Below are 17,826 nucleotides of genomic sequence, written 5' to 3'. Positions count from 1 at the left end.
AGTCAGAAAACATATTTTTAAAAAATAATGGCTGAAAATTTTCCCCATCTGTAAAAAAATGTCAACATTCAGGTACAGGAGATTCAGAGGTCTTCAATAAAATTTGGTTCAAAGAAGAATCCACTCAGACACAAGATAATCACACTATCAAAGATCAAGGACAAAGAAAAATTCTCAGAGCAGGAAGAGATAAGACATATGTCATGTACAAGTCTTGATACAACTATCAATGGATTTCCCAGTAGAAACTCTGAAGTCCAGGAGACAGTGGAATACATTCAGAGGAATGAAAAATCTGCCAACCAGGAATGCTGTACACAGCAAATTGTCTATAAAAAATGAGGAATGAATAAAAATTTCCCCTGACAAAAAAGCTAATGGAGTTCATCCTGCCTGGATAGGCTGTAAAAGAATTGTTGAAGGGAGTTCCTGAAAAGGGCACTAATTAATAATATGAAACATACAGCACAAAACTCAATAGTATAACTAAAACAGAAATATTCAGAATTGTCTAGAATTGTAATGCTATGTAAAGCAATTATTAGTACAAGGGTTAAAAATTAAACTATTAATAATAATTTTAATATATTGCCAAAGGAGACATATTATGAAACAATGTAAATTCTTACATGAAAACAAAATATGTGGCAGGGTATTATGGTTTAGATATGAGGTGTCCCCAAAAAGCTCATGTGTGAGACAATGCAAGAATATTCAGAGGTGAAATGATTAGATTATGAGAGACATAACCCAATCAGTGCAATAATCCACTATGTGGATTAACTGGGTGGTAACTGTAGACAAGTAGGGTGCGGCTGGAGGAATTAAGTTCCTGGGGATTGTACCCTTAGGGTTTGTATTTTGTCCCTGGTGAGAGGGGCTCTTTCAGCTTCTTGGCTGTTGTGAACTGAGTAGATTTCCTCAGTTGTGCCTTTCCGCCATGATGTTAGCCTCACCTTGGGCCTAGAGCTATGGAGCCCTCCAACCATAGACTGAATCTCTGAAACCGTGAGTCCGAATAAATGTTCCAAAAAATAAAATAAAATAAATGTTCCCTCTTCTAATTTATGGTCACAGCAACACAAAAGCTGACTAAAGAACAGGGGAAGTGTAGAGTTGTTGCATACAATCTAATTTAAGTTTCTACCAAGTATTTAAGTTTCTGAAATAGGCTACTATGTTTTACACAAGCCTCTGGTAACCATAAAACAAAAATCTACAGTAGGTACATGAAACAAAACTGAAAACAAGTCAAGCATACCACTACAGAAAAACTATCAAACCATGAAGGAAGACAGCAAGACAGAAACAATCAGAAAACAATTGACAAACGGGCAGAAGTTCAGTCCTCACCTGTAACAATTACCTTGAATGTAAATGGATTAAATTCTCCAATTAAAAAATAGTTACTGAGTCTATATAAAGCAGGACCCTATTACATGCTGCCTACAAAAGACTCACTCTGCTTTTAGGACACACACAGACTGAAAATCAAGGAAGAAAAAGTGATATTCCTTGCAAATGGAAACCAAGGAAAGTAGCCATATGTATTTACAATCAACACATTTGTCATTATTTAACGTCCTTCTTTATCGAGTTCTGTTTCTGACTTAGAGTCTGTTTTGTGGGAGATGAGTACAGGAAGGACGTTAAATAATGACAAATGTGTCGATTCCTCAAGAAGATGTAACAATTGTAAATACATATGAAGCCAACATTGGAGCACCAGAATATATAAATAAATGTTAATATATCTGAAGGGACAGACAGCAAAACAAAAATGGTGGGGGACTTCAGTCCCTTGCTTTTAACAATGGACAGATCCATCAAGACAGAAAATTAATAAAAAAATGTTTACTTCAATCACACTTTAGACCAAGTTGACCTAACAGACATATAAAGAACTCACCATCCAACATCTGCAAAATACACACTCTTCTGACACACTCATGGACGTTCTTTAGGATAGATTTAACAATACTGAAATCATATCTAGTATTATTTCTGACCACAGTGGTATGAAGATCAAAACTAGTAATGGGAGAAATCTCAGAAGATTCACAAACAAATGGAAATTAAACAAAACGCTTCTGAACAACAAATGGATTGATGAAGAAATTAAAGGGGGAATTAAGAAATATCTTGAGACAAACAGAAATGGAAACACAACATATCAAACATTACAGGATGTACAAAAACAGTAATAAGAGAGAAATTTACACAATGAAGGTCTACATCAAAGAAGAAAGACTTAAAATTAGTAAGTTCATATTTTGCCTCAAGGAAATAGGAAAAGAACAAACTAAGTCCCAAATTAACAGAATGAAAGCAATAATAAAGATTAGAGCAGAATAAACAAATGTAGAAAAGAAAAATAATATGAAATATCAGTGAAACTGAAAGTTGAGTTATATTTAAAGACAAAAGAAAATTGATGAACTTTTAGCTAGAGCAAGAAAGAAACAAGAAACCTCAGATTAATAAAATCAGAAATGAAAAAGGAGACATTACAACTGATGCCACAGAAATATGAAGGATCATGAGAGATTATTATAAGCAATTATAGGCCAACAAATTGGGTAACCTTGAATAAATGGACAAATTTCTAGACTTACACAACCTGCCAAAATTGAATCAGGAAGAAATAGAAAGTCCACACAGACCAATAATGAGTAAAGAGATTGAATCAGTAATAGAAAGTCTTATATTAAAGAAAAGCCCAGGTACTGATGGCTTCACTGCTGAATTCTACCAAACATTTAAAGAATAATACCTATCCTTCACAAATTCTACCAAAAAAAAATCAGAGAAAGTATTTTCAACTCTTTTTACCAGACCAGAATGATCATGATACCAAAGCCAGGAATGGACCTTATAAGAAAAGAAAACTATCAATTAATATCCTTGATAAACATAGTTATAAAAATCCTCAATAAAATACAGCATATAAAAGGATCATTCACTATGACCAAGTCGGATTTATCTCTGGGATATAGGAATAGTTCTACATATACAAATCAACACTTATAATACATCACATTAACAGAATCAAGGGCAAAAACCATGCGATCATCTCATTGGGTACAGAAAAAAAAAAGCATTTGACAAAATATAGCATCCTTTCATGATTAAAAACTCTCACCTGATAAGGTATAGAAGAAATGTATCCCAACACAATACAGGCTGTATGTAACAAGCCCAAAGCTAACATTCCTACTTGGTGAAAAATCGGAAGCTCAACAATAAAAAGAAACAAACAAAAACAACTAACTTAACTTTAAAAAGGAATCTAAGAACTTAATAGACACCGTACCAAAGAAGATATACTGATGACAGATAAATATATGAAAAGACGTTCCACATCATAGTACACTGAAAAAACACAAATCAAAACAATGAGATACCACTGCACACCTAGAATGTCCCAAATCTGGAACATTAACAATACCAAAATGCTGGAGAGGATGTTGAACAATAGCAACATCTTTGTTGCTGGTAGAAATGCAAAATGGTACAGCCACTTTAAAAGATAGTGGAGAGCTTTCATATGAAGCTGAACATACTCTTACCATGTGAACCAGAAGTCACACTCCTTAGTATTTACCCAAGGGAGCTGAAAACTAATGTCCACACAAAACCTGCACAAAATATAGTGCCTTTAGTCATAATTGCCAAATCTTGAGAGCCACCAATATGCCCTCTAATAGGTGAGTGGATAAACAAGCCATAGTGCATCCAGACAATGGAATTTTAGTTAGTTCTAAAGAGAAATGAGCTATCAAGCCATGGAAAGACATGGAGGGAACTTATAAGTACATATTACTAAGTGAAAGAAATCAATCTGAAAAGGCCATATCCTGTGCGATTCCAACTATGACATTCTGGAAAAATCAAAACTATGAAGACAGTATAAACATCAGTGGTTGTCAGGGATTACGTGCAGAGAGAGTGGCAAATAGGCAGAGCACAATATTTGGGGGGCAGTAAAAATACACGGTATGACACTATAATGGTGGTACATGTATACATTTTTCTATTCCCATAGGGTGTGAAACACCGAGAGTAAACCCTAATGTAAAAACGAGTCATGTGCCTAGGAATTTATCTAATAAATGATGTAGAAGAAAAAGTGCAATTATTTTTCAACTGGTACAAAAATAAATCTAAATAAATGGCAAGATACGTTATATTCATAGATGGATAACAACATTCTAAAGTCAGTGATTCCCTTAATCTATAAATTGAATGAAATGCCTCACAAAATTCTAGCTGGATTATTTGAGGAGTTCAATGACTTTATAATAAAATATTTATAGAAAAATAAAAGTGCACAAGACAGGAAAGTCAATGCTGGAAAACAAAACAAAGCCAGAGAGGTGGGTATTCCATTCTGTTGGATATTAACACAATGCAAAACTACAATAATAAAAATTTAGTGATGATATAGAAACACAACAAGACGCAGAAGGAACAGAAAAACAATCTCAGAAGCAGAATAGTCCATCCCCATTACTGGAGATTCTGTATTTGTGAATTCGCCTACTTATTGTAACTGAACTCAGGTATTAGCAGTCATTCCCAGACAGGCACAAAGTAGCAAACATTTTGAGTCTCCCTCCATGAAGAGCATGCATGCAGCACTCTGCCTTCTGATTTCAGTTCTCATAATGCAAAACAAGTGTTATTTTCCCAGGCTATTTAGTGTCATGTTTTTCACATCTCTGTGCTCTATTTTGGTAATTTTACTGATTAAAATGACCCTCAAGAATAGTGCTGAAGTGCTGTCTAGTATTCTAAGCACAAAAGCTGTGATGTGCCTTACAGAAAAAGCATATGTGTTGGATAGGCCTCTTTCAGGTATGAGCCACAAAATGCTGTTGGCTGTCAGTTCAGTGTTAATAAGTCAACAATACAGTACCTGCAGAGCAAGGAAGGGGAAATTCTTCAGTATGTATGTGAGGCTGCTCCAGAAAGTGCCAAAGTAAGATCCATAGTGTAAGAGGAAGCTACAATGAAGGCTGAAAAGCAGCTACATTTAAAGATTCATGAGATGATGACTGATAAGAAAGGCGCAGTCAACAGAGCTGTGAAGTTGAAAGTCAAATAAATTTACAACCAAGGCCATGTCATGGAGAATCAGGGGGATGTTTCACCCTCTCTATTGGTACTGACTACCTCAGGCATTTCAGGTGACACAGCACCAAAAATGTCACACTGGCAGGTGAGATGGGGTCTGCAGAAGAACTTTAAAAATACTCTAAAAATAATGTTATACAGGAAAGGGGTTATGTGGAAAAGCAGCTTTCTGACACTGATAAGGCTTGTCAGACCAGGATGTTGGCCAAAAAACCTATAAAACACAAATAATATCCAAAGCCCACTGGCTTTAAATAATCTGGACACAGTGAGATTAACTATTTGTAAGAAATATATATTAAACAAGAAGCACAATATCTTAAACAGAAGCACAACAGGGAACATGTGTTGATTGGCAGAAGAAAATGTTGCACTTAAGGAAAAACTAACTTTGTATTTCCCCAAAGACCAATGTTTTGCTGTTCACTAATTCAGCGTTTATAGCAACATTTTAGAACATAACCACTGAACTGGGCACATTGGTGTACTCCTGTAATCGCAGCAACTCAGGAAGCTAAGACAGGAGGATCACAAGCTTGAGGTCAGCCTTGCAACTCAGTAAGACCTTGTCTAAAAATAAAATGACTTATTTTATTTTTAAATAAAATGTGATAATAATTATTTTATTTTTAAATAAAATAATATCACTGTGGCTCAGTGATAGAGTGCTTGCTTCTAACCTAACACTGAAAAAAAAAAAAAGTAGCAGAGGGATTCGAAACCTTTGCATTTGGGGGGAAAAAAAACTAAAAGGCCAATGGATGAAACTATAGGAATATCTTTGTGACCTAAAAGCAGGAAAAAAAATGTTTTAAAGATCACATAAAGTGAAAAATTTTTATGTTTATCACCATAAAATTAAAGATTTCTTAATCACAGAAGACATTATAATCAGTTAATTTAACATAGAATGGAAGAAATATTTCCTATATTTAAAACTGATATATCCAAAATGAATATATAAAAAAAAGAAAAGAGGGGGAAAAAATCTAGAAATCAATAAGCACCAAAAAAATGCAAAACAAGAAATCCTATACACAATTTTGGAAAAGGATATGAATAGGCTCTTTGCATATGGAAGATCAAAGTTACTAGGAAAAATATGAAGAGATAGCTAGGCACTGAGGCACAGGCCTGGAATCCCAGCTACTGAGACAGGTGTATCACTAGTTCATGGACAGCCTTGAAAGACAGCTTCTCAAAAGAAACAAAAAGAAATATGAAGAGATGGGCAAATTCACAATCCAAAAATGATAATGATATACCACTTAACAAATCACAGGGAGAAATGTTAAGGTGGATTAAATCAAGCAATAATGAGAATGTGAAAAAGAATAGGAACCCATCTGTAGACTGAGGGGAGAGTAACCTGGCCCAGGCTCCTATGCTTATCATTGACCCAACAGTCCCAGACCTGAGTATATAACCCTGAGTAATTCCCACAGAGGTCTGTTGTGTGGCCTGTGAGAGGCAGTTCACAGTAGTGCAGGAAGCTCAGAAATCTAAGTGTTTATTACTATACAAATAAACAAGAAATTGTGCAGAATGTGTACTATCGAATTCTGTGCAGTATTAGACACTACAAAATAGACCAGCAAACAGCAACAGGTGGAAGGCTTAAAGATGATGTGTTGAATGGGAATAAAGGACAGATACAGAATCAGAAATGCACTTAATTTACGAAGATGCACATAAAGAATGTCCCCAAAAATATAAAAACATGGATAATATTTTATTATTTTACATAGTGATCCCCCTGATTATTTCTGATTTCTGGGTATATTAAAAGCACAGGTTTATTTGATATAAATCAGAAACAAAAATAATCAGAGCTAGCACATTCCAGGCACATAGCAGAGATTTTTTAAATGATACATTAATGCTTTCCTCACAAATATCTATTGAAATATGAATTACTATTGAATGGCACATTGTGCATATTGTGTTTTCTAATGGTATATCAATAAACCATGTATTATGTAGGTTTATATGTTTCCAGACTTTATATCCATATATTTATCAGCATGTATAAAATACAATAGTGTGCTTATCTATGAAGAGGATAGGATTGACAGGATTGTGAATTAAGAAGGAAAAAAGGTAAAAGAAAAGAGAAGCTTTACATGAGTTGATGGTAAAGGTGTAGTTCATAAATTTTACCATGAGATCAACTTGACACTGTAATTGAGCTTGAATTCTGGCTGCAGCCTTGTCTTACAAAAGTTGCAGAAAGTGGACTTGCCCTATCATTAAGGGACACAGACAAATTGGAACTTTCCACTATACCTATTTCTTAAATAATTGCTACTGTAGCCAATTTTTGCTAATAGAAAATTTGTTCCCTTCCATCTTTACTAGATAATTGATAAATGAATCTTAAAAATCATCATGGCTTTGTATAAAACCTAAAGCTAGAGGGTTTTCAAGATGGTGAAACAGGAGAAGATCATTTTCCTGGCTGTTCCATAACATAAAACCAAGAAACCAGACAGGCAGCTTTTCCATAAGTGAGGTTCTGGAAACCTTCAGGGACACTATAAATCCACAGCATAGAAACTCTACTGCCTCAGATCCATACTATTAGATGGGTAGATACACAAACAACATGAAAAAAACAAGGGAACAAATCACCCCAAATGAACCAAAATACTTCAATAACAGAATCACTCAACACTACAGTGGAAGAAATGTCAGACAAGAAGTTTAGAATGTACATAGTTAAACTGATCTGCAAAGTAGAGGATGGTATAAAGAGTAAAATCAGAGAGAAAATACAATAAGTGAAAGTCACTTCAATAAAGAGACAGAGATTCTGAAAAAAAAAAGCAGAAATCCTCAAAATGAAGGAATCAATAAACCAAATTAAAAATTCAATTGAAGCATCACCAACAGATTAGATCACTTGGAAAACAGTTTCAGGCAATGAAGACAAAATGTATAATCTTGAAAACAAAGTTGACCATGGAGAAAAGAGGTTAAGAAACCATGAACAGAACTTGAAAGAAACATGGCATAACCTGAAAAGACCAAATTGAAGATTTATTGGGATAGATGAAAGCTCAGAGATACAATCTTTTTAATGAAATAACATCAGAAAATTTCCCAATCCTGAAGAATGAAATAGAAAAATCAAATACAGGAGGCTTAAAGGACCCCAAATATAAAAATTACAACAAGTTACATACATTATTATGAATTATTATGAAAATATCTAACATAGAGAATAAGGCTGCCAGGGGGAAATGACAAGTAACATTTACAGGGAAACCAATTCAGATTTCCGCTGATCTCTCAACCCAGATCTTCAAAGCTAGGAGGGTCTTGGAATAAAACATACCAAGTTCTGCAAGAAAATGGATGCCAGCCAAGAATACTATAACCAGTAAAATTAATCTTCAGAATTGATGATGAAACAAAAACCTTCCATGATAAACAAAAGTTAAAGGAATTCACATCTAGAAAGCCTGCACTATAAAATATTCCAAACAAAATATTCCATGAAGATGAAATGAAAACAAAAACAAGTGAAAACCAGCAAAGGGAGGAACTACACTAAAGGAACAGTCAATTAAGGGAGAAACTAATCCAAATTAAAAACTAGAAATAAAACAAAATGACCAGGAATACAAATCATATCTCAATAATAACCTTGAATGTTAATAGCCTAAACTCATCAATCAAAAGACACAGACTGGCAGATTGGATTAAAAACAAGACATTCAACAGACATATGTAGAATATTTCATCCATCAATGAATACACCTTCTTCTCAGCAGCACATGAATCCTTCTCTAAAATATTCCATATCTTAAGTCACAAAGCAACTCTTAGCAAATACAAAAAAAAAATAGAGATAATACCTTGCATCAGATCATAATGGAATGAAATTAGAAATCAATGATAAAATAACAAATAGAAGCTACTCTAATATGTAGAAACTAAATAATATCCTATTGAATGACAAATGGATAGCAGAAGAAATCAGGAATGAAATGTAAAAAAATACTTAGAAGTGAATGAAAATAGCAATACAACATATCAAAATCTCTGGGACATTGTTGAGACAGTGCTAAGAGGAAAGTTTATTGCATTGAACTCATTCATTAAAAGAATAGAAAGTCAATAAATACAAGTCCTAACATTACATCTCAAAGCCCTAGAAAAAGAAGAACAAATCAACACCAAAAGAGTAAAACACAGGAAGTAATTAAAATCAGAGCTGAAATCAATAAAATTGAAACAAAAGAAACAATCCAAAAAATAAACAAAACAAAAAGTTGGTTCTTTAAAAAAATAAATAAAATTGATAAACCCTTAGCCAAACTAAAAAAGAGAAAGACAAAAAAACCCTCAAATTACTAAAATTCATGATGAAAAAGGAAATTTCACAACTGACACTACTGAAATACAGATGATAATCTGAACCTATTTTGATAATTTATACTCTAAAAAATAGAAAATCTTAGAGACAACAAATTTCTGGAGACATATGATTAACACAAATGGAATCAGGAAGACATAGAAAAAAAATTTTTTAAAGAGAGACAGAGAGAGAGAGAGAGAGAGAGAGAATTTTAATATTTATTTTTTAGTTTTCGGTGGATACAACATCTTTGTTTGTATGTGGTGCTGAGGATCGAACCTGGGCAGCACGCATGCCAGGTGAGCGCACTTCCGCTTGAGCCACATCCCCAGCCCGACATAGAAAATTTAAACCGATCAATTTCAAGCAATGAAATTGAAGATGACATCAAAAGTCTACCAAGAAAGAACAGGCCAGGACCAGGACCAGATATATCCTCAGCTGAGTTCTCTCAGACCTTCAGAGATGAATTAACACGAGTCCTCCTCAAATTAGTCCATGAAATAGAATTCTAAATTCATTATATGAAGCAATTATTACCTTGATACTAAAACCAGACAGACACATCAAGGAAATAAAATTTCAGACCAATGTCCCTAATGAACATAGATGCAAAAATTCTTTTTTTTTTCCTGGATGAAGGGAAATTTATTACTTTTATGTACAGAAACCCAATAGCATACATTTATCCCAGTTCAGTGGTGAGTTCTTCAGCCTTTGCCTTTTACAGCTTGGCAATACAAGCCACAGATTTTGGACCCAGGACATTGTCTCCCCAGTAGCAATGGATCTCATCATATCTGTCAGTGTAGTCGGATCTGATAGCTTCCACCAGCTTAGCCAGAGCTCCTTTGTCTTCCGAATTAACCTGTGTGCAGGCAACAATGGTACACGTCTTCCTGTGACCCACACATCCCAACCTGGCCTTCCACTTGATGGTGCAGTAAGGGACTCCTGTCTTTCCACACAATGTGGGCAGGGAGACAACCAGCTCCATAGGATCCACATCATGTACAATCACCACCAGCTAAGCCTTCTTGTTCTCCACAAAGGTGGTGATAGTATTGACCCCTGCTTGAAGGAATGGCCATCTCTTTGTGGGGGACATCCCCTTGCCAGCAGCCTTCTTCTAAGCCTGGGCCAACAGCCTCTTCTTCTACCCCTGCTTCATCTCTGGTCTGTATTTGTGGGCAAGCTTAAGCATCTAGGTGGCTATTTGGCAGTCCAAGGCCTGGGTGAACTGGTTAATCACAGGAGGCACTTTAAGCTGCTTATAGAGAAGATAGCCCTTTGCTGCTGCAGCTGGATATAGTGGGGCCATTTTACAAAGCGGGTACGGTCCCTTTTGGGCTGGATGTCCTGTTCGATGCTGAAGTTTTTTGGCTTCTTCTTGTACAGCAGGTTCATCATATTCTTGGCTTCCTGCTTCTTGACCACAGTGGGGGCCCAGGCTACCTTCTTCTTCTTGGCCTTCTTTCCTTTTGGCATCTTGGGCAGCTGGAGGAGATAAAGCCAAAATTCTTAATAAAATACTGGCAAATCACATACGAAAACACATTAAGAGCTTGGCATGGTGGAGCACTCCTGTAATCCTAGCCACTGGAGAGGCTGAGACAGAAGGATTGTGAGTTCAAAGCCAGCCTCAGCAACAGTGAGGTGCTAAGCAACTCAGTGAGACCCTGTCTCCAAATAAAATACAAAATAGGGCTGGGGATGTGGCTCCGTGGTTGAATGCCTCAGAGTTCAATCCCTGTACCTCTTCCCCCCAAAATTAAAAGGATAGTGCACTATGATAAATGGGGTTCATCCCAGGATTGCAAAGTTGGTTCAACATACAGAGATCAATAAATGTAATTCATCACATCAATAGTCTTAAAAACAAGAATCACATGATTCTCTCAATAGATGCTGGAAAAAATATAGCATCCATTCATGTTCAAAACACTAGAAAAACTAGGAATAGTAGGCACATACCTCAACATTGTAAAAACTGTATATGGGGAAAAGAGAGCCTCTTCAACAAATGGTGCTGGGAAAAATGGAAATCCACATGTAGCAGAACCCGCACAAAACTCACTCAAAGTGGATCAAGGACCTAGGCATTAGACCAGAGACCCTGCAACTTCTAGAAGAAAAAGTAGGCCCAAATCTCCATCATGTCAGCTTAGAAACTGAATTCCTCAACAAGACTCCTAAAACACAAGAAGTAATATCAAGAATCAATAAATGAGGCCTGGGGTTGTGGCAGAGCACTTGCCTAGCATGTGTGGGGCACTGGGTTTGATCCTCAGCAATACGTATAAATAAATAAAAAACAAAGGTACATCAACAACCAAAAAGTATTTCAAAAAAGAATCAATAAATGGGATTATATCAAACTAAAACCTTCTTCACAGCAAAGGAAACAATCAAGAACATGAAGAAAGAACCTACAGAAAGAGAGAAAATCTTTGCTACCTGCACCTCAGATACAGAATTCATCTCCAAGATATAAAAAGAACTCAAAAAATTTAACACCAAAAAAACAAATAACCCAATTTATAAATGGGCAAATAAACTGAACAGACACTTCACATAAGAAGAAATATGAATGGTTAACAAATATATGAAAAAATGTTCAACATCACAAGCAATTAGAGAAATGCAAATTAAAATTACACTGCAATTCTACCTCACTGCAGTCAGAATGGTAATTATCAAGAATATAAGTAACAATAAATATTGGTGAGGATGTAAGGGAAAACGTACACTCATACATTGCTGGTGGGACTGCATATTGGTGCAATCACTCTGGAAAGCAGTATTCCTCAGAAAACTTTAAATTGAACCACCATTTGACCCAGTTTATCCCACTCCTTGGCATATACCCAAAGGTCTTAAAAATCAGCATACTGTAGTAATGCAGCCACATCCATGTTTACAGCAGCTCAATTCACAACAACTAAGCTATGGAACCAACCTAGGTGCCCTTCAATAGATGAATGGAACCAAGCTAGGTTGAGCACACCTATAATCCCAGTGTCTCAGGAGGCTGAGGCAGGAAGATGGCAGTTCAAAGCCAGCCTCAACAAAAAGCAAGGAGCTAAGCAACTCAGTAAGACTATGTTTCTGAATAAAATACAAAATATGGCTGGGAATATGACTCAGAAATTGAGTGACCCTGAGTTCAATCTCTGGCACCCCCCCCCAAAAAATAATGAAAGGATAAAGAAAATGGGATACATATGCACAATGGAATATTACTTAGCCATAAAGAGAAATGAAATTATGGAATTTTCCAGTAAATAGATGGAACTGGAGATTCTCATGTTAAGTCAATCCCAAAGAATCAAAGGCCAAATGTTCTCTCTGATATGTGGATGCTGACTCACAATAGGCAGTGGGGGTGAGGAGAGGGAGGAGTTGGAGGTTCACCAGATTGGACAGGGGGAAGTGGGGGGTATCAAAGGGGGATGGGAATGGGAAAGAGTAGAATGAATCGGACATAACTTCCCTGTGTCCATATATGAATACATGACCAGTGTAACTCCACACTATGTACACACCACAAGAATGGGAAGTTATACTCCATATATGTATGATATGCCAAAATACATTCTACTGTCATGTAAACTAAAAAGAACAAATAAGAAAATAAAATAAAAACAAAAAACTCCTTAAAACTATAAACTACCAGGAGAAAAATAGCTAAAAACTTTTATAATCTTGGCATAGACCAAAATCTCTTAGCTATTATGCTAAAACTCTGATCCAAAAAAAATTTTAAAAAGATAAATTAAAACATTTGCCCTTCAAAAGACTTTATGAGCCAGGCATGCGGGGTGCACACCTTTAATCCCAGCAGCTGGGGAGGCTGAGGCAGGAGGATTCCAAGTTCAAAGCAAGCCTCAGCAACTTAGCAAGGCCCTAAGCAACTTAGAGAGACCCTGTCTCAAAATTAAAAATAAACAAAGGGCTGAGGATGAAACTCTGTGGAAAAGCACCCCTGGGTGCAATCCTAGTACCCTCCCCCATTCCAAAAAAGCAGACATTATGAAGAAAATGAGAAGACAAGCCCCAAACAAAAGAAAATATTTGCAAATCATCTATCTGGTAATGGCCTTATGCAGATAATATAAATATTTTTTTAAAACTCTCAAAACTTGCTAAAGAATTCAATTTTTTAAATGAACAAGGTATTTGAACAGATATTTCACCAAAGAAGATACCTAGATGGCAAATGAACACATCAAAGTATGCTCAACATCGTTAGTCATCAGGAAGATGCAAATTAAAGCCATGAGAACAGACTGAAATACCATGGAATACTTAATAGAATGTGGGGAGAGGACACGGCAATCTAAGTGGTGACAAGAACAGAGAGTGAGTAGGGAGAACCAGAATTCTCCCATGTTGCTATGGGGATGCAAAATGGTATGGCCACCGTGGAAAACAGTTTGGTGGCTTCTTATAAAAGGTAAACCCTCATGACAGAACCAGTAATCTCACTCCTGGGTATTTGCCCAAATGAAATGAAAGCCATGTTAATTCAAAAACCTCTATGCAAATATTTCTAGCAGCTTGTTCATAATTGAGAAAAACTGGGAACAGCTCAAAGGTCTCTCAGTGGTGGAAAAAGGGAAACTAGGGTTCATCTACACATCGGAATCGTAATTAACAAGAAAAGGGAACCATATGAATGAAGCAAAACTAAAAGAGAACTGATTTAAAAACTAATGATTACATGCACGTTAGTTCTAGAGGAGACAAATTTACAATGGCAGGAAACAGCAGTTTCCAGAGACGGACAATGGGAAAGGGGTTTAGGGTAGTTTTGAGAGGTAGGGAACTGATGATAAAATGTTGAATCCCGTAGATTCAAGAGCAGCCAACCTACACCCTGCACCTCTGCCCCCCCTGAATTCTGTTCCTGGGGAATTCCCAAGGATTACTGTGAACTTCTGGCTTCCCTGTCCCTTACCCTCTTTAACCCACTCTCTAAAATGCACATGTACATGCATATGCGCGAGTATGTGTGCGCACACACACACACACACACACATTCACACATAGACTCATCTCTTTTCTTTCTCCCCTTTCCTTCCTAATTCTCTGCTGCCCGGGCTTTCTCCAGAGAGTCCCTGGCTCCTGCCTTACCTCAGAGTGAATAGAGATGAGCTCTTGAAGAGAACTTGCACAGTATCCAGTCACCTCACGGATCAGTCAAGCTTTTATGGGCTGACCCAAAATGCTAAATGACCAACAAGCAGAGCATGATTTGTACAGGGAAATAACCAAATTAATAACACACACTCAGAACACACCACAGCCCTAAACTGAAAGATGTCTAAATGGTTTTCTTGGAACAACTTATTCCTGTTGTGGATGCAGAACCAACCAGAGGAGTAGGCAGGTCTAGTAGGGAGCCTGGAAGTCATCCTGTCCCCACTCTGTGTCCTAGAGGTGAGACATTGCAAAGCTGAGCATCAGCAAGCCTGTCACACATCAAACACTAGAGCCAATCTGGGTTTATCTTCTTCTTTCTGCTCCCCCCACCTGCTTCCTTCTGGTTGCAGCATTCTGGAACCTTCTCTAAACTCACTGTACAAGAAACGCTTCTTGGAAAGTCTCATGCAAACTCTTCCATAACAAGCTGCAAAGCATCATGATAGTGAACTTGGATTTGACCTTTATTAGAGAAAGAAACCCTACCCCAACTTCTCATTTCATGATTGCAGAAGTGTGGATTAATCAGTCTGGAGATAGGGCAGCAACTTGTTCATCTGAAATCATCAAATCCGTTGGTGATCCCCACCTGTGGGGAAGGGGTCTCCTTCTCCCCACCCCAGCACGAGCCCCCATACTCCACTGATGTGGCCTTGGCCTGTTTTTCCAGGTACTAAAGACCATCATGCTGCAGATATCCAAGCCACTGATGATGACCAGGGCCTTAGCCCTGCTGTCATAACTCATTAATGCGAGATGAATCTCTTATTGATATCCTATTTAAAAGGCTCTCCCTGACTGCATATCCCTAGGGAAGCATCCCAGTCTTCCAGACCAGAACATCTGGCTCAACAAAACAAAACAAAAAAACATGCAAACTCGTCCTGAATAGGGACATTAACAGCTGGGATCCCTTGGCTCTGGGATAAAGTGGAGAAGCCATGCTGTCTTTTCGACCCTGGTTGTAGTTCAGCACTGAGATCTGCACCACCATCACCATGGTGCGGCTAGAGGGCAACTCAACATGGAAGACAGCATTAAATGCCCTGGAAATCTCTGCCTAGCTAGAATGGCTCAGGGCTTCCTGAAAGCCTTCAGATCAAGTACAAACCTCAAACCATGGCTGAGCTCCTCCACAGATTCCTCCAGCCAGTGGGTCATGCCCTGCATGCCCTCATTCTCTGGCTTAAAATGCACCCTCAACACCACTTCCTCCCTCCCTCCCTCCCAGCCCAGCCAAGCCTCCGCATCCTTCCATTGCTCCTCTCCCACCTGGTTAGGCTCACTTAGATGCCCCATCCCGTGTCTTTTCAGGGAGGTTAACACAGCATGCCCAGGCTGCGCCTAATCCCTGCCTCCTCTTCTGGTCTGCCAGTTCCCAACGGTGTCAGGAAACAGTGCCACAAACTAGTGTCTTTCATCTGTGTCCAAAGATAAAAGGGCCTCCCATCCTAAGCAGGTCTTTAAAAATAGGTCAGACTCTCCTCTGCCTGCTTAGCCTACAGGAGGGCAGGGACATGGCTGAGATGAACCCTTAAGGTGAAACTAAATACCTATCAAACCATGAGGAACAGGGAGTCAGTTATGATGTGGCTTAGGAGAACAAGCAACCTTTCTCTGATGTTGGGTTTGTAAAACACCCACAATGGAGAATCCCAAGAAATTTCCTGGTCCTCTCAGAGTCTCATTTAGCAGAGCAGGCCTGAGCATTTCATCCTCGTGTTTGTAACACATTCAAGGGGGATGTCCACGTCATACAGACTTTACCTCTGCAGAGTGTCTGTGTGAGTGCGCCCTGGGTATCTGGGCCATCTGACGCATGGCAAAAAGAGCTGCTGGGGATTTTTAAATGAGATCACCAATGAGTCACCAGTCACAGGGGCTTCTCCTGTGCTGCTGCAGGGTTCCAGCTCTCCACAAATGACTGTGACAAAGAGGATTTTTGGAACATCTCAGTTTGTGCCCACTCTGCCTTGGACTCCCACGGCGGGGCCTGGAAGCAAAGGCCTCAAAGCCAGGACAGTGCTCAGGAGAACCGTGAAACCTAAGTGGCCCCAGAGGGTGGGGCTAGTCCCTGGGAGAGGATGAGAGGCACGGAGTTTGAGGCCTCAAGGAAGGCACAGAAGAGAGTCAGCCATGGTCCTCAAAAAGTCCCTTAAACTCTTCATATCTCAGTGTTCTTGCCTGTAGTCTCAGTGGAGTGGGAGATAATCTTTACGATAAGATGAGAAAATATATGTGAAAGCAACTGTGCAGCATGACAGGAACATAATCTACTAGATTCTGAGGTCCCTTCCAATCCTAAAGTGTATGTTTTAGTAAAATTGAGACTCAGAGAAGCCAGTGGCTTGGTGACTTGGTAGAGAGGGAGAGGGCTAACTGGGGCAGGGATGGCATGGGAGAGGAAAGAGCTAGACAGAGCAAGTTGTCTTCCCAATGACACAAGCACATGGCAATGACAGGGGCTGATGTGACACATGGGCTGCACAAATAAGGAGAACTTTAAGCACATCACGTGTGTGGTCCACAATATCTAAGATACCTCCTTGGAAAGCTGGGTTCTATCAAGCCTAAGATCTGAGTCCATGACAACTGGTCTTTTAAGTACAGCCAAGTGCAGCAAGCCCAGAAACCAACACTCTGTAGTAGTCACAGGAATACAAGGTTACAAGGGCCTCAGAAGAGCAGTGCTTGTAGTGCAAAACCACAACTTATTCACGTCTTGCAAAGGGGACTTTCCAAAATCCCCGACACTGAGGGGAAGCAGTGGGATCTTCATCACTGTGGAGACTGGAGGGCAAACAAACCAAGAAGGAAAGGCATTGAGAAGGCCATTGCAGTAGTTCATCTGTGGGAGAAGGACTGAGCTCTAACCATTAGCCCTTCCAGCCCCCAAGTTCTTCCAAGCCTGGTCCAGGAAAATGTGGCTGGCCCTTGCAGGACCCCTGAGCATCGACAAAGGCTATTCCTGAGTCAAGACAGAAGTCAGACAACAGGTTGTTTCAGGTAGGGAAGAAAGAATTTGGAGAGGGGTCAAGGCTGAGCATTGGGTCAAGCAAGGAAAGGAAGAGAGGCCCGGATGCCTGCCCACATCTTACACACCATAATTGTGAGGGCGGCGA

At 38.5% G+C, this 17,826-nt stretch overlaps 1 pseudogene; it reads right to left on the bottom strand.

Annotated features, from left to right (window-relative positions):
* Positions 1 to 10,184: 10,184 nt before the first annotated feature.
* Positions 10,185 to 17,826, bottom strand: part of LOC107140351 — a 139,769-nt pseudogene continuing 132,127 nt past the window's right edge.

Source organism: Marmota marmota, unplaced genomic scaffold (assembly GCF_001458135.2).
Source record: "Marmota marmota marmota unplaced genomic scaffold, marMar, whole genome shotgun sequence".
Taxonomy (NCBI): domain Eukaryota; kingdom Metazoa; phylum Chordata; class Mammalia; order Rodentia; family Sciuridae; genus Marmota; species Marmota marmota.
Note: the sequence above shows the minus strand (reverse complement) of the source record. Positions and strands in the feature narration are given on the sequence as shown.